General features: G+C 44.7%; 1 protein-coding gene and 1 long non-coding RNA gene across 2 annotated transcripts in view; one reads left to right on the top strand and one right to left on the bottom strand.

The window, feature by feature from the left end:
• Positions 1–23611, top strand: part of LOC146645192 (voltage-gated potassium channel subunit beta-2-like) — a 256340-nt gene that overhangs the window by 46058 nt on the left and 186671 nt on the right. The gene's annotated exons all lie outside the window — the stretch shown is intronic.
• LOC146645193 (uncharacterized) lies at positions 406–1152 on the bottom strand. The gene is made up of 3 exons (XR_014908978.1): positions 995–1152; positions 792–909; positions 406–660 (listed from the first exon to the last, which is right to left on the bottom strand). It is a non-coding gene; the product is annotated as an uncharacterized LOC146645193 (long non-coding RNA).

Raw genomic sequence — 23611 nt, 5'->3', positions numbered from 1 at the left:
ATTTGAATTGAGTTAATTATAGAGTTGAGTTTCTTATTTGTTTCTTTGTAAAAATTGTTTGGGCCACAAAATGGTGAATAAATCACTTGCTACACTGGACAGTAGTGATGGGCAGATGAAGCTTCATGAAGCACTGAAGCTTTTCATCCAATTGGTTCACCCCAGCACAAAGCTTCTTGAAGCTTCATTTGCTCTAGTAGGACACCTACTGGACGTAAAAATATTAGTTGGCATGAATTTGAAGAGTGTGGCCTTTTGCACACAGCCTGTAAATGTCAACAACAAAAGGAGTGTGTAAAACATGTATATTGTAGTGATGGCAGTATACTGTGTATATTTATACTGGCAGTATGGAAAATGATTATTTGGAAATGCTTAAAATGGAAATGATCATTTACTGTGAGGTGTGGTTGGGTGTGGACAGTGGTTGTGCTCTTTAACGTTGAGGTATGGACAGCTACACACTGAGGCCTCAGTCCTGCCCATATTTTATTCAGTAAAAACTAAATATTCACTGCTTTTATAACCTTTAGTGGGGAGAACATAGCTAGGATTTAATGATTTAACAAATCTTTTGAATCCTTTCCTCCACAATGCTAAATGGCTGGGAGTCCTCAATCACCATGCTAACCAGGTCTTCATCTATTTGAGATTGTTCTCCTGAGGAAAGACAATAAAGACAAAGCACAAATATAAATATCACACACGTAACTTATTACAGCTGTATAATATTGTTATATCATTTAGTAACATTACTGCATGCTATATTACCATGGCATTTGATGGCTCACCTGGTCTTGCTCCACAATCGCTGTTCCCCTTATTCTCATGCAAAGCTCTGTAGTGCCTAAGCATGGATGAGGTGTTGTTGTTATATCCCAGCTCCCTGGCACATAGCAAACACTTCACCTTGTACAAAAGTAAAGCCGCGTAACATAAATTGTATTGCACCATCAGTGTTATGAAAATACATCTTCTGTAGAAATTTACATACCTTGTTGGGAGGAATAAAATCAAAATGTTCCCACACAGGGGAGGACATCCTCCTCTTCTTAGCTGGCTCCATTCTCTCCTGACTTTCTCTCCTCACTCTCATAAACCTCCAAACTGTCTCCAAACTCTCACTAACCGCAACTCTCCATCAAACACCCACATTTTGATTGAAGTCTGAGGGGTTTGTATCGCTGTCATAGCTCGCGGCAAAGTTTGAACCGCTTCATGAACCAGTCACGTGGTACAGCCGGGCAGCGAGGCTTCGGACGTCATCGTTTTCAGCTCCTCCCATAAATGAAGCAAGCCTCGATACGCGCATCACGGAAACGCCCCCTCAATTACTCGACACACGCTTCAAAGCCTCGATACAGAACGTCACATCACTACTGGACAGCATCAGTCTCCTGCACTTCTTTGACCGCTTAAGTCGAGTCCTACCACAGGGTCCATAATATCATATCAAGCTTCACGGAATAAAAATAATAAACTAGAACAGTTAAAATTAGAAAAAATAATCCATGATTTGGATAACAATGCAAAGGCTCCCTCTTTAGATAAGTACAACACTATTTGTGCATTAAAATATAAACTAAACCAGATATTAACTAGCAATATTAATAGAGCGTTCATTTTTGTAAGACAGAAGTATTTTGAATTTGGGGATAAACCACACAAGTTGTTAGCTAGACAACTAAAGAAGTTAGAAAATGACAGAACGATTCACAAAATTAGATCACGTAATGGAAACCTGGTCACATCGCATAGAGATATTAATGATAACTTTAGACAGATTTATGAATCTCTTTTTACCTCTCATCCCACTGCAGGGCCTAAAGATATGCAGGATTTTTTAGATAAGTGTGATCTTCCTGTGTTAGATCAGGTGAATCGCAATATTTTGAATGCCAAGATTAGAACTGAAGAAATCACTAAATCTATTGGTTTATTAAAAAATGACAAAAGTCCAGGTCCAGATGGGTTAGGGAATGAATTCTACAAACACTTCAAGATTAAACTTGTTCCATATCTATCTAAACTGTACAACCATGCATACAAAGAGGGCACCCTAGCACCAACTTTGAATGAAGCAATTATTATAGTACTCCCAAAAAAGGTAAAGTCTTGGAGGAAGTGGGATCATACAGACCTATTTCTTTATTAAACTCAGATCAAAAAATCCTGGCTAAAATACTAGCGAGTAGACTTAATACGGTAATAGATAAACTGGTACATCCAGACCAAACAGGCTTCTGTCAGCGGTGTGTGTGGAGGCGTGGAAGAGATGACCCAAACGCTGGACTCACGGTGCAGAAATGAAGAGGATTTATTGGAGGGTGAAAGAATAAAGCAGGAACGATGGAGTAGCTGGCTGGCTGACTGACTAACTGAACATACTGGCGGAGAGACACATTACCATCAGACGTACATCAATGACACGACAGAGAACTGGTGAAACCGAGGAACTTAAATACACAGGTTGAACGATGACAATGATTGGAAGCAGGTGAGTACAGGGCTGAACATAATCTGGCCGAGATGAGACAGTTCCGGTGGCCGGCCACATGGTCTGTGGCCGAGATGAGAAAGTTCAGGGGGCCGACCGTGCGGAAGGCAACGGCGGCCACTCAGGCGAAGGCGGTCCGGGGCGGTCCGGTGGTCGACCACGCCGGCGACGAGGAGAAGGCGGCCGAGGAGCAGCTGCAGGAGGCGGCACGGGAGCCGGCGGAGGCTGAGGAGCAGCTGTAGGACCAGGTGAAGCAGAAGCCGAAGCCGAGTCTGAGGCCGGACCAGGCGAAGCAGAGGCCGAGGCTGGACCAGGCGAAGCAGAGGCCGAGGCTGGACCAGGCGAGGCAGAAGCAGAGGCCGGGCCAGGCGAGGCAGAAGCAGAGGCCGGACCAGGCGAGGCAGAAGCAAAGGCCGGACCAGGCGAGGCAGAAGCAAAGGCCGGACCAGGCGAGGCAGAAGCAGAGGCCGGACCAGGCGAGGCACAGGCCGAAGCTGGACCAGGCGAAGCAGAAGCAGAGCTAGGTGACAGCGAGGCAGCCGCAGCGGGCTCCTCGGGCCCTCCAGCTGACGAGGCATGAGGCTGGTGCGGTTCTCCTGAACCCCCAGCTGACGAGGAAGGTTGCTGGACGGGCTCCTCGGGCCCTCCAGCTGACGAGGCATGAGGCCGAACGGGCTCCTCGGGCCCTCCAGCTGACGAGGCATGAGGCCGGACGGGCTCCTCGGGCCCTCCAGCTGACGAGGCATGAGGCCGGACGGGCTCCTCGGGCCCTCCAGCTGACGAGGCAGGTTGCCGGACGGGCTCCTCGGGCCCTCCAGCGAAAACGGTCTCAGAACCAGTGGGCACTGGAGCCCCTGGCACACACAGGACAGAACCAGCAGGCTCTGGGTGCTGTGGCTGCAGGTACGGGAACCGAACAGGATGGTGGACGGGCGACTGGACTACTGACTGGACAGGAGCAGACTGAGCTACAGGTGACTGGACAGGAGCAGACTGAGCTACAGATGAGTGAACTGACGGGGCAGGAGCAGACTGAGCTACAGGTGAGTGAACTGACGGGGCTGGAAGCTGAACAGCAGGTGAGTGAACTGACGGGGCTGGAAGCTGAACAGCAGGTGAGTGAACTGACGGGGCTGGAAGCTGAACAGCAGGTGAGTGAACTGATTAGGCTGGAAGCTGAACAGCAGGTGAGTGAACTGATTGGACTGAAAGCTGAACAGCAGGTGAGGGAACTGACTGAATTGAAAGCTGAACAGCAGGTGAGGGAACTGACTGAATTGAAAGCTGAACAGCAGGTGAGGGAACTGACTGGAGTGGAGATGCTAAAGGAGGAACAGAGGTAGGCGAGGCTGACGACGGAGCTGAGGTTGGTGTGGCTGATGGCTGAGCTAATGACGGAGATAAAATTACGGCTTGGGCTAGTAAGGCTGGTGCCTGGGCAGGGGACAGTTCAGCTAATCTAACGAGGGATAGTGCGAGGGCGTGAAAGGCTGGGTCAGGAGGTGGATGAAGTGGTGACGTAGCAGGTGAACCGGTTAGCTCTTCCTCGCCTCTAGGGGGGTCAGGCTGGGTTCTGGCTGCCCTCAGCCTGGGCGCTAGGACAGGACAATAACCTGCCTCAGTACTACATGGAAGCTCCTGTCAGTGTCACGGCCTGGGGGTTCAGCTGGTCGCTGATCAGCTGTCTCCCCCTCTTTCTCTCTTCTCCTCTCTCTCGCCAGGGCTGAACTCATTATGGGTTCACGCCCTTGGCCCACGCCCTCGGAGGAAGAAACACCTGCGCCTCATCAGTGTGGTATTTAAGACGGGAAGCAACGGCTGGTCTTCGCTGGATCGTTGTGAGAATCGCGTCAGTGAAAGTCGAGCGCCCCAGCAAGTATTTTCCCATGCAGTGTGTGTTTAGCATTTAACAAGCGTCTCTTTGTGTACAGATTCCCTGGACTGTTTACCTGGTGTGCGAGTGGATTCGTGTCTGGATTGTGTGGAGAGAAACGAGCGTGTTCCCCTGGATTTTCCACGGACCCCTGCCCCCCTCACCTTTTGTACATAGGACTGCCCCGCACCCTTGTAAATAGCACTGCCCCGTATCTGTGTATATACACTCATTGGACATTGTTCTGTAATAAATTCTCTTGTGTACATCATCCCCGGAGTCCTACGCGTGAGTCCACCTTGTACGTTGTGACAGTCAGGCATCATATCGGCTAAGATGAACAGGCACATGGGTCAATACATGAGTGGGGCACGGAAAGGGATTGGCAAGAATACCAGAGGCGCAAAACACCAGCTACTGGTAGACAGGCTGCAAGACCAGACTGACCAACCTGTGCACTGCCTGGATTGATTACAAAAAGGCCTATGACTCAATGCCCCACAGCTGGATACTGGAATGCCTAGAATTGTACAAGATCAACAGGACCCTAAGAGCCTTCATCAGGAACTCAATGGGGATGTGGCGTACAACACTAGAGGCCAACTCCAAGCCCATAGCACAAGTCACCATCAAGTGCGGGATCTACCAAGGAGATGCTCTGTCCCCACTGCTGTTCTGCATAGGCCTGAACCCCCTCAGTGAGATCATTAACAAGACTGGCTACGGATACCGACTACGGAATGGAGCAGTTGTCAGCCACCTCCTGTACATGGATGACCTTAAGCTGTATGCCAAGAGTGAACGAGACATTGATTCACTGATCCACACTACCAGGCTATACAGCAATGACATTGGAATGTCGTTCGGACTGGAGAAGTGTAGTCGAATGGTAACAAAGAGAGGGAAGGTAGTCAGAACTGAGGGGATTGAACTACCAGAAGGCAACACTGGAGACATAGAGGACAGTTACAAGTACCTGGGGATCCCGCAGGCGAATGGGAACCATGAAGAGGCCGCTAGAAAGGCTGCAACCACCAAGTACCTGCAGAGGGTCAGGCAAGTCCTGAGGAGTCAGCTGAATGGTAAGAACAAGATCCGGGCCATCAACACCTACGCCCTGCCCGTGATCAGGTACCCTGCTGGGGTAATAGGCTGGCCAAAGGAGGAGATAGAAGCCACTGACATAAAGGCAAGAAAGCTCCTTACCATGCATGGAGGGTTTCACCCCAAGTCCAGCACCCTGAGGCTGTACGCTAAGCGGAAGGAAGGGGGGCCGGGGACTGGTGAGTGTCAGCACCACAGTCCAGGATGAGACAACAAACATCCAAGAATACATTGGGAAGATGGCCCCAACTGACCGAGTGCTCAGTGAATACCTCAGGCAGCAGAAACCCAAGAAAGAGGAGGGAGACGAGGAACCATCATGGAAGGACAGGCCCCTGCACGGTATGTACCACCGGCAGATAGAGGAGGTGGCTGATATCCAGAAATCCTACTAGTGGCTGGACAATCATTACCTTCTGGAATGTTTTAAGCCAGGCACCCACACCTCCACTCCGCTGCATCTCAGCCACTATCGCTCTGGCAGCAACGGCGCTAGAGCCAGAGCAGGGGAGAACAAACCATTTTGGGAGGGGGGTAGGGGTTATCTATACTTTTGTTGTTAAAATGTTCCATCTCAATTAAGTACTGTATGCTTTTTATATTTTTAGTAGTGTGTCCCACAAACAGCAAATATTGTCAAAAAAAGTAAGAAATCTTGGGTGGTTCTTTGATTCCCGACTATGTTTGCTACCCTACAATCCGTCCTGCTTCCTTGGAGAGGAGGTTCGTACACCACAGAATTCTTCAGGGCAATGAAGGATTAGGCTAAGTGCAGTGAGATTGTATCATATATATATCCTTGATCATAATTGATCAGTGGTCCATTGTGGTATCAATCAGACCACTGGTCTTTGATAATTATGATTGACATGGCAGCACTGAATGCACATGTGCTGTATCAAGCATGCACCGGGACAAAGGAAAGACGGGTGGACTTCCTGGTGGAGCTGGATTCATCATTGCTGGGAAGAAGGCAAGAAAAGAACAGTTGCTTCGGACACAACCCTCCACACCTAGCCCTGGAAAAAGAGCCATGTGTCAGGTCAAACACAAATGCAAGAACAATCATGCCACTGTGCGATGTATTCACTGCTACAGATACACATGTGGTAAATGCAGACTACAGATACCATGGCAGTGCCAGGATTGTGAGCGATTGCTGAAGATGTTGAAATGTACTCACTCACTTTTTATTATTATTTGTAAATATGTGTACAAATGGTTGGGGTTTTTTTGTACTGTTTTTATCAATAAATCTCAGCAACAAAGGAAATACACCCATGTCTGTTGATTTCTCCCTAAGATGGCAAACTGAAACACAAGTTTCCTTGTGGCTCAGGAAACTAACCACTCCAAGTTGGTGACTTTTGGGGATTTATTTTCCTGGATGATTGAGAATGCATCAAGACGAACACAAAAGGAAGTTCACCGCTTTTAGCAGCTCCCCCCCCCCCCCCCCCCCCCCCCCCCAGACAAACAAAGAGGCAGTTGGCAGTTAGAAATTAGCAATCCTTCACACACCCCCACTCCCCTCCAGAATTCTCAGGTAACAACCTAATTTACATATGAATGACTAGCCAATTTAGCTTCCACTTGGCTGAACCAGCCATTTGGCTTGTTGGGTCTAAAGTCAGACCCCGCTGATCCCAGAACTTATTCCCGTGAAAGAAAAACAAGGCAAACGGCGATCGATCGTTTTACTCGCAAGGGAGGCCTTGTCGGTATCTCAGCTCATCACAAATGACCCCGACGACGGCCCCCTCTCGCTCCCTTTTATTGACAACGTTCACACAATAAACAATAGTTTACAACACATACCTTCCCCACGTAACCCCCCTTGGTTACAAAAGACAAGGCACTGGGTGTGTGTGTGTGTGTGTGTGTGTGTGTGTGTGTGACCCTGCTGATCAAAGGGTCATATAACATATGACGCACAGCAGGAACATCCTTGGTCATAAAGAGGGTAGTCTCCCCCACACCCTAGATGGTTCACCCTAGATAACACAGTGAAGCCATACAAAGGGGAGGAAGTTTGCCAACATCAAACAAGGGTGTTCCTGTGATAAAAAAACACTACCACCCCCCCTCCCAGAATCTTAAGGATCTGGGGAGGGGAGGACTAAAAGAATACTTTAAAACTATGTACAAATGATAAACATAAAAATGACAAACATTTAACATTTCAACTTAATATGGCTGGTGGCGGGTTCTAAAGGTAGAAGCCTGGGACTTCCAGTAAGGGGGGAAAAGGGGGCACAGAGTTGCTAGATTGCAAATCTCTCATCTGCTAAGCGCCGCAGCAAACATCGGCACCGAGTTGCCAGGTTCTCGGCTACTCATCCCTCCTCTGCTAAACTCCACAGCAAACGTTGGCACCAGGTCGTCAGGTTCTCAGCCACCTATCCCTCCTTCACAAAATTCTGCCGAAAACCTTGGCACCGAGTTGCCAGGTTTCCAGCCTCTCACGCCTCCTCGGCTAAACTCTGCAGCAAACCTGAGTTGCCAGGTTCCTTTATCCCTCATTCGCAAAAGCAGCAGCAGCTTTTCTACCATCAGGTTGGCAGTTCTCTGCATAGACAAAATAAATTGTAAGGTTCACATAATTGAGGAAGGAGAGTACAAACAACCAGGTCCAGAAGATCTTGGTCAAACAATTGATTTTAATGAATACACGCGTGGGAAGATGACTCTGTACGCAGACAGGAATTAATCTTCGACTTAATCAAAGCATACACAGATTTTTATAGCATCAGGGTTTGAATTAATGACGCCCCTTCATACGTCACAGACAGAATATATACATACGTCAAATCAAAACCACAATGACTTTTAACACAGTTTAAAAGAACATTGTCTTCTATCTTCATGGCCGGTACTTCCTGTCACTGCCGGATGCTCTCTTGTCATCTTGACACCTCAGCAGCAGTTCTGCGACAAACTGCTCTTTTTGCAACCCCAAGCAAAACATGATTAAACTTCCACCTATAAATGATTCTCTCTAACTGAGTGTGTGTGTGTGTGTGTCGTCCTCAAATGCTCTCTCATCTCACCCGTTGCACTTCTGACCTTTTACCAGACCAGAGGCTCATCCTTATGTGTAATAACCTAACTGAAACTACATGTACTATGTTGAATAAATGTTTTAATCAAGAACCTCTACTAAGAGCTTAATAAAAGAATATAAAAGTATAACAGACAATTTGAATAACCTAATAATTCAAATAGCCTCGTCTAACCTTCTCCTCAGAATAACTTAAACTCTGCTTTCACTTCTGCAAACTCTCTGCAACTTCCTGTCAACTCCTGCAACTTAGTCTTTCTGAAAGACACACACTGTTTAAACCTCCGAATGCAATATCAATACTGTAAATTATATTATTAATACAATGGTAATGATGATGATTATTTAACAATAGCAGTAAAATAATTTCCCTGCTCCACAAAATAAATAAGCAAAAAAGCACCAGGTTTTCCTTCATCCCTCATTTGCATGCAGCATCTAGCTTCCCTACTACTGAACTGCCAGTTTCTCTGCATCTATAATTGCAAGCAGCAGCAAACCCTTCTAGCACCATGGTGTCAGGTTCTTGCCATATCTGCCATGTGCAAATCATAGCGACAAGCTTCTTACCCCTGAGTTGCCAGTTCCTGTCCATTCATCATGGCTAAAGCAGCAGAGAATTCTTCTACGTGGTTCTTTCTATATCCATCATTCTTAATCGCAGCAGCAAACTTCTTCCACCACGTTGCCAGTTTCTCTGCATCCATTATTGCAAAGCAGTAGTAAAGCCCTCTGGCACCGGGATGCCAGCTTCTCTTCCTCTGTCCCTCCTTTACGAATGCAACATCAAGCTTGGCACCGAGATGCCTGGTTCTTCTTTATCCCTCATTCGCAAATACAGCAGCACACTTTCTAATATAGAGTTGCCAGTTTCTCTGCATTTATCACAGCAACGCAGCAGTGAATCCTTCTACCGCTGGGATGCCAGCTTCTCTGCATCTACCCCTCACATGCTAAGCAGCAGACGTTCCTTTCGGCCCCAAAATGGCAGGTTCCATGTCTCTATTCCCCATTTGCAATGCAGAAAAAGCTCTTTGCCCCGAGATGCCAGGTTCCATTCCCTAAGCAGCTTACCCTTCTGGTACTGGATTGGCAGCTTCTGCCATCAATCACTTGAGCAAAAAAAAAATCCTCTCTCCAGAATGCCAATTTCTCTGTTTCGTCCAGTCTTCCACAAGATGTAGCAGCAAACTGCTCCAGCACCGAGATGCCAGTTTCGCTGCCATCTTGCCTGACTTCGCAAAGCACTGGCGAACCTTCGTGGCACCGGGATGCCAGGTTCTGTCCTCTATCGCTCCTTTTAAGGCATCCAAACTTCGCCATGTGCATAATTCTTCATTGCGTCCCTTCACTTCTCATGTGCTTTCACTAGCATCATCAGGCATCCACCCTCGACACAATCATTCAAGACGGCTCTCTAAGTCGAAACGCGTCTAAACGGCTTATCATCTCCCACAAAGTCCAGTGGGCTCACACTATGCTCTTGAACAATTTTTGGGGGTTATTATTATAGAGATTATTTTCCTCTAATCAGTCTTTCAATTCATCAACTCTTCCCAAGCTGCTGCTGTCACTTCTGTTCATTCAGAAATCCGCTGGTCGTGGCAGATGGCTGCCCCTCCCTGAGCCTGGTTCTGCTGTAGGCTTCTTCCTGTTAAAAGGGAGGTTTTCCTTCCCACTGTCTCCAAAGTGCTTACTCATAGGGGGTCATATGATTGTTTCCTCAAGACATCATTGTAGGGTCTTGAGGCGTCTGTCACTGTGGCTTGGTGCTGTATAAATATGTCGAATCAAAAATCAAATTATTCCGCTGACATCTTCGATCTTCGTATTGCACTGTTATTACTGCTTTTAGGGGATGCCTTCTTAGGGGATCTGCCATGCCCGGGAACCGTCGCCAGTCCCCTTCGAGGCCTTCCCCAAACCGCAGCTCAATTCATGTCCAGGCATTCACCTTTACCTACTAAAACGCTGTCAAACCTAAAATGAGGACGTGGGCCCAGCTAGTGAATTGGAGATTACATATCGGAATTTCAGGAGCGGGACTACGCCTCCAAACACGCTCCTTCCTGTTGTTATCTATGTAGGTTCCCCCAGTTCTGCAAGCTGCTCATTCTTGTTTATGTGCCCCACCCTCCTTCCCTCCTTGTTCTCAATTCTTTAAGTTCTTCACTCCTATTTATTACATGGGGATCTGCAAGGCCTGGTAGCTGTTGCCAGTCCCCTTCGAGGCCTTCCCCCTATCGAAGCTCAATTCATTTCCAAGCATTCTCCTTTACCTACTAAAACGCTGTCAAACCTAAAATGAGGACATGGGCCAAGATAGTGAATTTACATATACAGGCCAGTGGACACTCTGATGAGGACATACACATCCTGGACAGGGAGGAACGCTGGTTTGAACGCGGAGTCAAGGAGGCCATTTACATGAAAAGGGAACGACCATCTCTGAATCGAGGAGGACTAAGGGTAAATCCTTCCCCATTTTACAATGCTGTGATTGCAACCATTCCCCAACTCTCTGTGAGTGGTACTCATAGCCATTGATCAGTGGGCCTTGATCAGTGGTTGTTGATCAATGGTCATGAGAATTTGCATAATTTTGATGAAGGTGACCTCCCAGCCCATTGTTCCTTCAGTGGGCTGGTTTCAGTCATTATGCAAATGTACTCTTTGTAAGACTGGGGAAACCTGCAGTCAGCTGAGACTGAAGAAGTCACTTGGATGAGTGACAAAATGTTTCTCCCACTGAGAACGCTACGTCCAGATGAACAGAATCAACTTTTGTTAGTTATGAATAATTTTCTTTTTTCTTCTGGTTAAAATTTCATTTAAAAAAATCATGAAGTCATTACTAGAAAAGTTTAAAAGAATGCTTGGCTAACCAGGCTCTGACTCTTTGACAGCTTGGCTACAGTGCTGTAAATAAACCAAGCGTTTTTCTTATTTTCTTCAATCAATGATGAATTGTTAGATGTTGTAGAGGTCCGTTGTTAATAAACCCTCAGACAGGATGGAATACTGGTGGTCATGAAAGGGAACAGATGATGGAAAAAAGGCATCAACAGACTTCAGCAGTTTTTCAGGGCTCTGAATATAATTCTTTTAAGTAGAAAAAGGTTCAACAATCTCACCAGTGGTACATCTTAACGTTAGCCACAGCTTATGTCAACCTTGTCAAATCCCCTTATCAAGCTTAAATCTTCCTTAAATAGACACAGACCATGCCACCAACAAAATTAAGAGATCCGCCTCAACACTCCACCTACAAATAAGCATATACAGTGAAATACTGCTGTCATTTTAATACACTACACATAAATCTGACTACAAAACTAATGGCAATTAAATAATATACAAACAAACTAAATAAAATCAAAGTAAACATTCAGTCCTCTCCCACCCTCAGCTCTCAAACCCTCAATGGTTTACCCCACTGAAGGTGGACAATTAGGGAATTCCCTTCAGATGAACATAATTAGCCTATGGACATGCAAACACTCCATGAATCTGGCCTTCAGGAAGTTGAGCTCAAAAGCGAGACTGGTTAGTGGACTTTAAAATAAAAGCTAACAAAACCAAAACAATATTTCTATCAGAGATTGTGAGACAATAATGACAAATAAAATTGTTTTTTTTAGTTTTCCAATTAAGGTGGACAAGGCTAAGAGTCAGGCTTTGAAATGAGCTAAAACTCTGTCTGGTTCTATGGTTGATTATTAATTTCGAGTACAAGATTATCACTACTCCTCATCCTCGTCCAAGAATTCTGACAGTTAATATGACTGTGGTGCTTATTCTTTTATTCTATCACTCTTCGTTACCCCCAGCTGGTTGAGTCAAATGCCTGCCCTTACCAGAGACTTGCTCTTTTCTGTTAAAAGGGAGTTTTTCCTTCTCATTGTCATCAAGTGCTTGCTTAAAAATCCAAAGTAGAAAAAACGTATATATTTTACTGTAACAACGACAAACGTTTAATGAATCATTTTCATAATTTGAAACGAAAATAGACAGCTGGGATATTCAGCATGATTGTTTTCTCATTGCAATCTGAAATGTTTTCTAATTATTCCTGTACTTGTTCTGAGCAGAGTATATGTACAAAAAGTGCATGACTGCAAGTCAGAAAGGCTGAGGAAAGTATGAAAAATATCTTAAATATCTTACTTTGGCTACAGTCAGGTGTATGCTTGGACAAAACTAGCAGCACTTAATATAAAACGCTCATATTACCACCTAGTCAGCTTCAGCAAGTTATATATGCTGGGTCAAAACCTTTGCATTTAGCCATAGTTACGACTTGTGTCTGTAGTGGCATCGGGTGTTTTCTTATTTAAAGTTAAAGTAACTGTCAGAAAAACTGACTTGTAATTTAGGTCAAGATTTGCAGTGCAAATGTGAAATATCAACTGGCTGGAATCAAATTGTGGCTATGTATATGTGTTTTCTCACTCTGGTTAAATTTCTACGGTTGCTGGGAGGTGCAAATGACATGTACAACATCAACAACAAAATAAAATTTCCGAAAACACTTTTACATAAAAAAAAAAACAAATAAAAAAATTGACAAAAAAGTAACATTTCAGAAAACACTTTAACAAGTCCACAACAAATTAACAAGTCCGCAACAAATTAACAAGTGGCTCTTGACGGAAAGGGATTGTCTGAAATACCGGAAGTGACTCAACGATAGGGCTTTGGAGTTGACGTAATGTATTGTGGGAGCACGGCGCCATATATAGGGGCCACGAATCAAAACAAACACACTGTGTTGGAAGGACGGTTGCGAGAAACATGCTTAAAAGCAGTTTAAAAGAAAAAGGACGGTACAGAGACAGATTGCGTCTGGATGCAAAGAGATGGTACTTGCAGAAAATAGCGTGCATTCTCGCTCACTATGTATTAACAGACCTCTCTGCATTGAATCATATCTGTTATTAACCTCTGTCTCTCTTCCACAGCATGTCTTTTATCCTGTCTTCCTTCTCTCACCCCAACCGGTCGCAGCAGATGGCCGCCCCTCCCTGAGCCTGGTTCTGCCGGAGGTTTCTTCCTGTTAAAAGGGAGTTTTTCCTTCCCACTGTTGCCAAAGTGCTTGCTCATAGGGGGTCATATGATTGTTGGGTTTTTCTCTGTATCTATGAAGCGCCTTGAGGCGACTTATGTTGTGATTTGGCGCTATGTAAATAAAATTGAATTGAATTGAATTGGAAATGTGGATCCACATGAAATAAAGCAGTGGAATAGAAACCCTGAAGACCTTCCACTATTGATGTAGCCTGATATATTTTCGTACCTTGTCTGTGGAGTCAGCGCGTAAAAGGTGAACCAGTTTTGCAATTATAAATCTCTGGAGGGACACATCCAATTCACCAAAGATTGGGTAGAAGATTTGTGAGTACGTCGTCATTCAAACAAAGGTAAGTCAGCTCGAGTACTGCGAGTAAAATGCGTTTTTCCCCCGAACATTCAAATTGGTGCAGGCATAAATTCATTCATGAGGGACAAATTACAGTGAGAACATGTGGAGGCTCTGCTACGTTCACACTGCACACGAAAGCGCATCAAATCCGACTTTTTTGACCCTATGCGACCCATATCCAATCATGGTATGACAGTGTGAAAAGCACATGGCGGGATTTCTAGAAATCACCCCGCAGTTCTTCAGCTGAGACACCTGAGTTAGAAAACACAAATACTGCAGTTGTCTTTTACTCGCGAGGATGGTCACAGAGCACTCTTCCTTGCAAGAGGCACTCACGGACTCGCGCTGTATCACCGTCTGCGTTCTTTATTTATACAAGCTTGTGTCGGTGTGCACAAAGATAACAGAGTTATTCTAAGAACTCAGAGCTGAAGCTCCCCTTTTCTAAGTCTGCATGTTCTTACAGAAAGAGGAAGCTGTTAGTTGTTTATCACACAAGAGTTCATGTCAAAAGTCACGTAGACATTTGCTTAATGATCAATAAAAGAACACATTTCATGAAGCTGATCACACTATATACAATTTTCTCCTGACAGCACAAATCCGATCTGGGTCACTTTCGTATGTGGTACTGAATCCGATACATATCTGATGTTTTAGAAAGCGACTGCTGTTTGAATGGTCATGTCACATTAAATCCGTCTTTTACGTCACTGACACAAAACAGACGCCAATTATCAGCACCGGAGAAGTGCCCGAGAAGACATCGCAAACTCTTCCGGTCCATCCCGTGTAGATGTTAGTGAAATTGTTGGGAAGGCAACGTGAACGTTTTATTTATACTGTATAATCTGCAGATTCTGACAGAAATCTGCAACTATCCTTTGAACCCCCGCTCGACTCTCTAACAGGGCAATAAGGTTAATTATTAGGCAATATGTAAATAACAAAATAACTTAAAGCAAAACTGGGGGACGTAAAGTCCAAAGCAAGTCTTTATATTAAGGTCCATCAGTCAAACAATACTGTTTGGTCTGGGTCTGAACAGAGCGTGTTGTGTGTGACGTCTGCTTGTGCGCAGGCCGGTTTGAGGGTTCACACAGGAGCGCGTTTTCTGTCACATTTTATTTGTAGTGTGAACAAGCAGAAAAAAAATTGGATTTGATCAAAAATCAGAATTGAGCATTAAGACATGCAGTGTGAACGTAGCCATAGTGAGTTCAGTGCACTGATGTGACATTGTCCTGAAGGATTTAGTTATTCTCAATGGTTAAAGGTTTTGCCTGGTAACATGACCAAGATACTAGTGATAGGTTTTCCGTCTCTTTTTAGAGAACCAGCTCTTTCAGCTCGGCTCACTAAAAAGAGCCGGCTCTTTCGGCTTTGAACCGGCTCTTCAGGTTGTTTTGTTGCTTTAATTAATTTATTATTAACAATAATATAAAATTATGCACAAAAAGAATTACTAATGTAAAAAAAGTAGTTTTATTTATATATGTTTATATATAAATTTATGCGGTGGCCCCTAGAGACAAAACACGTACAAACTCCAAAAAGCACGTAAAAATTCCAAAGCACGTACAAACTCTAAAACACATTTCTAGCGTTAACTGAACTTCCAAAACAGAGCTACCTAGATCACTTAAATTACACAATTGAAAGCATATGTGTATTACATGTATATCATCAAATAATTTAAAAAAAATGTTAATTTACCTGTTACTACCACACACCAAATCCAGTCGTTGGTACTTGCTGGCTTGTGTAGCCACTAAGTAACAAAAGCTCAACACTGCGTGTAGCATTCTGGAGCACTTCTTTTGTCTTTTGTACGTTTTTTGGAGTTTTTACGTTCTTCTGAGTTTTTATGTACTTCTGAGTTTTTTCGTGTTTCTGAGTTTTTACGTGTTTTGGAGTTTGTACGTGCTTTGGCGTTTGTACGTGCTATGGACTTTTTACGTGTTTTGGAATTTGTATGTGCTTCAGGGTTTGTACGTGCTTCAGAGTTCGTACGTGTTTTGAAGTTTGTAAGTGCTTTGTCTCTAGGAGCCACCGTAAATATACTATACTATTCACTCCACATAAAATGTAATAAATAAATCATATAATACAAAAACCAACTATTCACATTTCAACTTTTAACTATTTAAATTTTCAGCTCTTTCCTTTTAAACAAATTTAAAGTGAAACAACACAAAACACTGCAAACCACAACACAATCAATTTTCCTGTTGACCCCTGGGGGAGCATAGGTCCGCAACAACACCACGCCAACGGACTCTGTTCTGGGCTGCTCTCTTTAGCTGGGTCCATGTCACTCCGACGACCTTCACTTTGCTCTCGACAAATCTTCTCCACGTCTGTTTGGGTCTCCCCACTTTCCTTTTCCCTTGTGGGTTCCAGTCCAGTGCTTGCCTTGCAATGCTGTCGAGTGGTTTTCGAAGTGTGTGGCCAACCAGCCCCATTTTCTCTTCTTGATGTCTTGACCGACTGGCTGGTTCTCTTCCACAGGTCTGTGTTTGAGAAGATCTCAAACACAGACCTGTGTTTTGTGTTCTCAGGCCATCTGATGTTGAGGATGAGTCGCAAGCACTTGTTGATGAAAATGCTGGTAGGGGTCTTGGTCACCCGCCACGTCTCGGACCCAAACAGAAGGACTGCTTTCACATTGCTGTTGAAGATGCAGATCTTGCTGTGCTGAGATAAGGCTTTGGAGTTCCGGATGGGTCGCAGGGTGTTGAATGCAAGCCTTGCTTTGTTGTTCCGGCTCCTAACGTCTTCATCTGCGTCGCTGTTGACTATGCTTCCTAGGTAGACAAAGCGGTTGGTTTCCACCAAGCCTTCTCCCTGTAGTTGCAGTGGATATTCTTGTCGGTTGTTCAACCGCATCACCATCGTTTTTCTGACATTGATCCTGAAGATCTTTTCTGCCTCTTCAGCGAGCCGGGTAAGCTTGTACTGTGCATGTTGCTGCTTATGGGACAGAAGATTGATGTTGTCTGCAAAATCCAGGTCCTCCAGCTGTTTGGTGAGGGTCCACTGGATACCGGTGTTGCTGCCCTCTGTGGGTTCTTCTCATGATCCAGTCCATGACAATCAGGTGTGGTTCTCTATTGTCTCTTTGTCCCCCAACGCCTCGAAACTGTTCCTGACTTCCCAGTTGAACTCTTTTGCTTTCTTGACGTCTTTCAAAAACTGTATGTTGAACTTATGGTGTGGTCTTCCAGAAGAGTCACAGATGGATCTCAGCTTGGTCTTCAGTGTTGCCACTAGCAGCTGATGGTGTGAGGCTGCATCTGCGCCACGCCTTACTCTGACGTCCAGCATACTTCGTCTCCACTTGCCGTCGATGGTGTAGTGGTCGATCTGGTTGTCAGTATTCCCATCTGGTGAAGTCCAAGTGGTCTTATGGATCTTCCTGTGTGGGTAGATGGTGCCACCTATGACTAGGTCATTGAAGCAACAGAAGTCTGTTAACAGCTCTCCGTTCTCGTTGCAGGTGCCTATGCCTTGTCTGCCCATGATGAGTTCTCTGTCTATGTTGTCGCCTCCCACCTTCGCATTCAATTCGCCCATGACAATCTTTATGTCTCTTCGTGGAGTCCGGTCAAAAAGGGATTGCAAGGAACTGTAAAAATCTTCTTTTTCTTCTGCTTGTGCTGCGTTAGTGGGTGAATAGCATTGAATGATGATGATCCTTCCTGCCCTTGGAGTTGAACCTGGCTATCATAAGTCTTGGTGAGATGGGTTCCCATGCCATCAGCACCCTCGTAGCCTCTGGTGCCAACAGTAGCACAACTCCTTGGGTGTGATTGTGGTCCGCGTTCTCGTGCCCGGAGTAGATTATGGTTTCCCCTGAAGACAGTCTGGTCTGGCCGCTTCCATTCCATCGGGTCTCACATAGTCCGAGAACCTTGATGCTGTATCTTCTCATCTCACTGGCCACCTGTGCTGACTTGCCACTTTCATACAGGGTTCTGATGTTCCAGGTCCCTATCCTGGTCTTGGCCGTAAGAAGACTTGTCGGCGAGCTGGCTTCCCGAAGGCTTTCACCGGCATGCGTCATGAGCCCCACTGAAGAGGAGTCTTCCCGTCCAGGCAGTTGTTGGGATGTATTTGTTGTTGTTGCAGTTTCTGTAGCATGGCTTATTTTTAAAATGTGGGGTTACTAGCCCCACGCCCAACCCACCTCCTTTCTCATCCTGGACTTGGGACCAGGCAATGGCGGAGTTAAAAAAACCACAACACAATTAAATATAAATTAAAATATGAAAACAAAAAGAAGATGCACATTCTCTGCCATATGCATGAATAAACTTTCTAAATCCTTTATCATCTGCAACTGAAAATAGTTGTGGATGATTACGACATTGTTGTCCCTGGCTCTCTTTCTCTCTCTCCCTCCTGCTCTGTTCCTGTGCTACTGCGAGTGTAACTACCGCCACTCCTCTCTCTTCCCAGCACAATGCACAAGGCTCGCATGCGGAGTGAAACGGAAAAAAGTGCGGGAGAGAGGGTGAGAGAAGGAAAAAAAAGAAAAAACACGGCTGGCGATTAGGAGCCGGCTCGCGTCGTTCACGTCAAAGACCCGGCTCTAAGAGCCGTTTCGTTCGCGACCAACACATCACTACAAGATACAGCCAGAGGTTGGCCATAAGATAGACTTCTTCTCTTCTGCTGCCCAAAAAACGGCTCTCGATCAAAACATAAACAGATCATCCATATTGAAAGGTAAAAGGAGCCGTCCTCAAAAAAGAAAAATCCCACCTGCTACTGTGGAGGAGTTGTCATTGCTATTGGATACTTTGCTGGAACACAGTAAAGCTGTGGGTTGTGGGAATGACCCATAATGTTTTATCTAGGGGTCTAGATTTATGGCTGAAGTGCACTGCCATGTAAATAATTTGCCTTTACTGAATATGTACTGACTGAGTACCACTGTTCAAAAGTTGAATAAAAAAACAAACTAATTTTTGCCTTTTTTATTTTTATTAAAACCACTTTATAGAACATCACATCAGTTACAATGTAGAATCCATGTCATTTATAGTTTACAAATGACAAAATGTTTACACAAAATCATGACAGCATATACATATCACCCACTACTAACACTAATTAATTTACTGTATCTTTTGAAAAATTACCGCTATTTATACAGCACAAGACTTAAGAATATTTAACAAGAGCAAGTTTAATTTTTCCCTTGTTTTACTACCACACTGTTCACCAAAACCCAGCAAACCTTCACCATCTTATCCAGAAGGGTCACCTCTTCACCCTCACATGAAATAAGTAATCTGATTGGCATGGTGGTATGTTTGAAGCAGAGATTTCGGAGTGCCCCTTGTGTAGTGCTGGAACCCAGTCACGATGTGTTTTATCCATTTCATAGGCTGGTTTTCTTGCAATAATGCCAATAATTAGCAACTCTATAAATAGAACATAGTTCTGCAAAATTACTCATTAGGATGTTTGTTCTAATTTGCTATGACCTCAGAGTGCATCGAAAATAAAACTAATAGGCTATCCGGTCTTTAAGTGGTGGCGTGAGGAATCCTGCTTCTGGGCCTAAAGTAGTCTGCATTTAATATGGCTTTTGTGTTGTTAACATGTTTAATGTTTTGTATTTTATTCTATTTAATCTAAAAAAGCTCCTAAAAACAGTCAGTGATCACTGTTGGCCTCCCTTGGCTTTTATTACCGCTAATCATTATTTATATATGTGTGTGTGTGTGTGTGTGTGTGTGTATATATATATATATATATAACAGTTCTGTAACTGTAACTTCGGTCGTTGCTGTGCTTTTTTTGGAAGTCGAATTTCCCAGAGGAACCCACCCGAGGGATTAATAAAGTTCTATCTTATCTTATCTTATCTTATCATTTTAAAGCTCAGTTTTGAAAACCTTACGATGTAGCTACAGCCCAGCCCATGCAGCAGTATATGATTGACTAACCTATTCATCCTTGTGGATGAATTATCTCAGTTGTTCTCCTGGCTGAAGTTTGGTCGGTTTACAGCAGCGGTCCCCAACCCCTGGGCCTCGGACCAGTACCGGTCCGTGAATCATTTGGTACCGGGCCGCGAGAGTTGAGGCTCAGGTGTGAAATGTATAGTTTTCAGGGTTTTTATTGGTTTTCAGCGTTATTTTGTTATCGTTTTTATCGTTTACTCTGTTTTCCTTGGTCTTTTCACATGTGTTATGAATAAATTTTCTTTTTTTCGGTACCGGTACTAGTTTTATTTTGTTGTATTTATCCGCGACACCTTAAAGGCCGGTCCGTGAAAATATTGTCGAGCATAAACCGGTCCGTGGCGCAAAAAAGGTTGGGGACCGCTGGTTTACAGCATTCTGCCATAAGATTACATTTGTTCCTGACCACCGAGAATCCTCACTTTAACTTTCATCAAGTGGAAAAAAGTTAGCATGTTTATATTATGCTCACACAGCTGTGTTGCTAGCGGTCACGTAGCACATCATTATATACCAGCTAGCCAAACTTCAGTAACCCTACAAACGTCACTGCTGTTTAGTTTTCTGTCTTCATTTATGTTGGAAGTGAGAGCAGAGGTGTACGTTTGAATTTGTTTCCAAAACTTCCTGCTAATTTCTAACTCCGTTAAATGTCATGAATTCTGTTTAGTTTTCATGGATGCCTGGATGATAAACTCAATTGTTACACCTGGTAGAGCAGAACGCTGATCATTTTATTACAAATGAAAGACTTTAGATCGTTTTTCAACTCTCAGTGATGCCACAGTGATCGTTAGATTTTTGGACCTGCAGCGGAATTTGAGCCCAAACACGGCTAGTGACGTCAGACTTAAAGACCGGATAAAGAGTGATATGAACATATGTAGAGCTTACCGGAATGAAAATTTCTGGAGCACACCAACAGATATTTGGAGATGGAAGAGAACTGGATATCAGCTCGTCTCACAGCTGCTATCCAGACTAGACGCCTTCTTTTGGTAACATCCGATACATGAGCGGCCTCATATTGCTTCCAGGTGGGGAAAGAATGAAAAGATAAACCTTTTTCAAGCTTATTCCCTTGCCGGTGTTGTGCGGTCTAACATTACAACCGACCGCACAGCAAGTACGAACCATAGCTGGTGTTATCCATGTCCTTTGGCTCCTCTTTCACTAGCGCTTTGTTTGGCCCAGAAACATGGCACCTCAACCAAAAATCCTGCCCATGCCCTCTTTCGTGACATACACAGGGGAATAATGTTTACAAGTGTCACAAGCAAAAGTAAGTGTACTGGAGAAAGTAAGAAAGTAGCGCCACTGGAGATTCAGTTCAGTGATTAAATTTGGAGATAATATTTGGAAGAACTGAACATGATTTATTGACATAGAAAAATTAATACTCAGGAAAGTGATGGTGAAGCAAAGAATAAATTAGCATCAAAAACCCAGGAAAGCAGGCAGATGAATGCATAGGTGTCCTTATTGAACCTATGCATAAACCTAATTTATACAGTGCCAAATCAGAACAGCAGTCACTGCAAGACCCTAAAATATTGTGAAGTTTGCGGACGACACTACAGTGGTGGGTCTTATCACCAACGGTGATGAGACGGCCTACAGGGAGGAGGTCAGCGCCCTGACCCACTGGTGTCAAGACAACCATCTCACACTCAACGTCGCAAAGACAAAGGAGTTGATAGTGGACTTCCGGAGGTGCAGAGAAGTACACACCCCCATCACCATCAACAGCGCTGCTGTGGAGAGAGTGAGCAGCTTCCGGTTCCTTGGGGTACATCTGGCTGAGGATCTTACGTGGTCAGTAAATGGCCTGTATTTATATAGCGCTTTACTAGTCCCTAAGGACCCCAAAGCGCTTTACATATCCAGTCATCCACCCATTCACACACACATTCACACACTGGTGATGGCAAGCTACATTGTAGCCACAGCCACCCTGGGGCGCACTGACAGTACACATAAACAAAACAGTGAAGAAGGCGCAACAGCGCCTCTTCTTTCTCAGGAGACTGAAAAGATTTGGCATGAATCCCCGCATCCTCAGGACCTTCTATCACTGTGCCATTGAGAGCATCCTCACTGGATGCATCACCACCTGGTATGGCAACAGCACCGCCTACAACTGCAAAGCTCTCCAGCGAGTAGTGCGGTGCTCCGAACGGATAATTGGAGGTGAGCTTCCCTCCCTCCAAGACATCTACAGGAAGCGCTGCCTGAGGAAAGTGGGGAGGATCATCAAGGACTCCAGTCACCCCAGCCATAAACTGTTCAGACTACTTCCCTCAGGAAGGAGGTTCTGCAGCATCCGGTCCCGAACCAGCAGACTGAGAGACAGCTTCTTCCACCAGGCCATCAGACTGCTGAACACGTCATAGACACCTCACCTTCACTACTAGAACTTCAACATTATGCACTCCATACTGTACAGTAATGCCACTGTTTTGCACATGTCTCAACTCTGTATATTTTTTAGGGGTGCAACGATATTCGTATCGATATTGAACCGTTCGATACAGTGCTTTCGGTTCGGTATGCATATGTATCGAACAATACAAAATTTGTAATTTATTTTATCAACTTTCCTTCTGACGATGCTGTCTGTGTTGAGCGCTCAGTGAATCTGCGTTCGACTACTCCGCCTAGGCTCGACAGTGCAGCCTAGGCGGAGTAGTCGAACGCAGATTCACTGAGTGCTCAACACAGACAGCATAGTCAGAAGGAAGAGCGCAGGGCACCTCCCCCACTCTCATTCAGATCTGGCGTTTGGAATTATTTTGGTTTTCATGTGACGTATGACCCTGAAGGTAAGCGAGTCATGGACTAAAGTAAAACAGTATGTTGGATGTGCCATGCAATGCTCAATTACATGGGTGGGAACTAGTGTGTTAGCGCAGTTAGCTCGTTAACGTGTTGGCCGTCTAGCCCCATGCACGGGGCGATCGGCGGTAGCTCGTTAACGGAGATTTGCCGTGTTGTGGCGTTAAGGTCATTTCAACGAGATTAACCTGAAAGCACTAGTGGGAACACAACGAATATGACTGCACATTTACGCCGACATCATCCTAGTGCAAAGACAAGTGGAAGCAGACAAAAAAAAGCAAGCATGCTACTAACTTTAGCCGAGTCATTTAGACAGCCGTTAGCACATGATTCTCTTTATGCTGCTGAGAATATAGCCCAGAAGAAGTGGATAGTATAACTTTTATTTTGGAAAGAGACATTTCTCTGTAATAAACTCTCTTTTCCAAAGATGAGTGATTCCTCAATCAGATACAGGGCTCGCAATATCGCTAGCCCGACGTCCCGGGGCTAGCGATTTTTCCAGTCGGGGTACCAAAATCTATCTCTGCCCTGCCCGTCGGGCTATTGTAGGAAGGAAAAATATATGTCAATGCTTTTGCATTCTTTCGGAAATGTAGCTGGGTTATTATGTCATTGGCATCGGTGAGCCACTGTCAATATGTGACATATTGAAATCGCGTTTGAATTTGCGCTTGTTTTTTGCTTTCACTTTGCAATCCCGCGAACTGTGTATAGAGAGCGACAGCACTGATCTGTGAGTGATGATAATTTGTGCACCAATTCCTCTGACATCGTCTTATTAATCTTTAGCTTACTATGCAAACATGACAAGTGAAATCTCCCGCAGCTTAAA

Source organism: Rhamphochromis longiceps, linkage group LG20, assembly GCF_057381845.1.
Source record: "Rhamphochromis longiceps isolate RC_006_pf linkage group LG20, R_longiceps_female_GT1.1, whole genome shotgun sequence".
Taxonomy (NCBI): domain Eukaryota; kingdom Metazoa; phylum Chordata; class Actinopteri; order Cichliformes; family Cichlidae; genus Rhamphochromis; species Rhamphochromis longiceps.
Note: the sequence above shows the minus strand (reverse complement) of the source record. Positions and strands in the feature narration are given on the sequence as shown.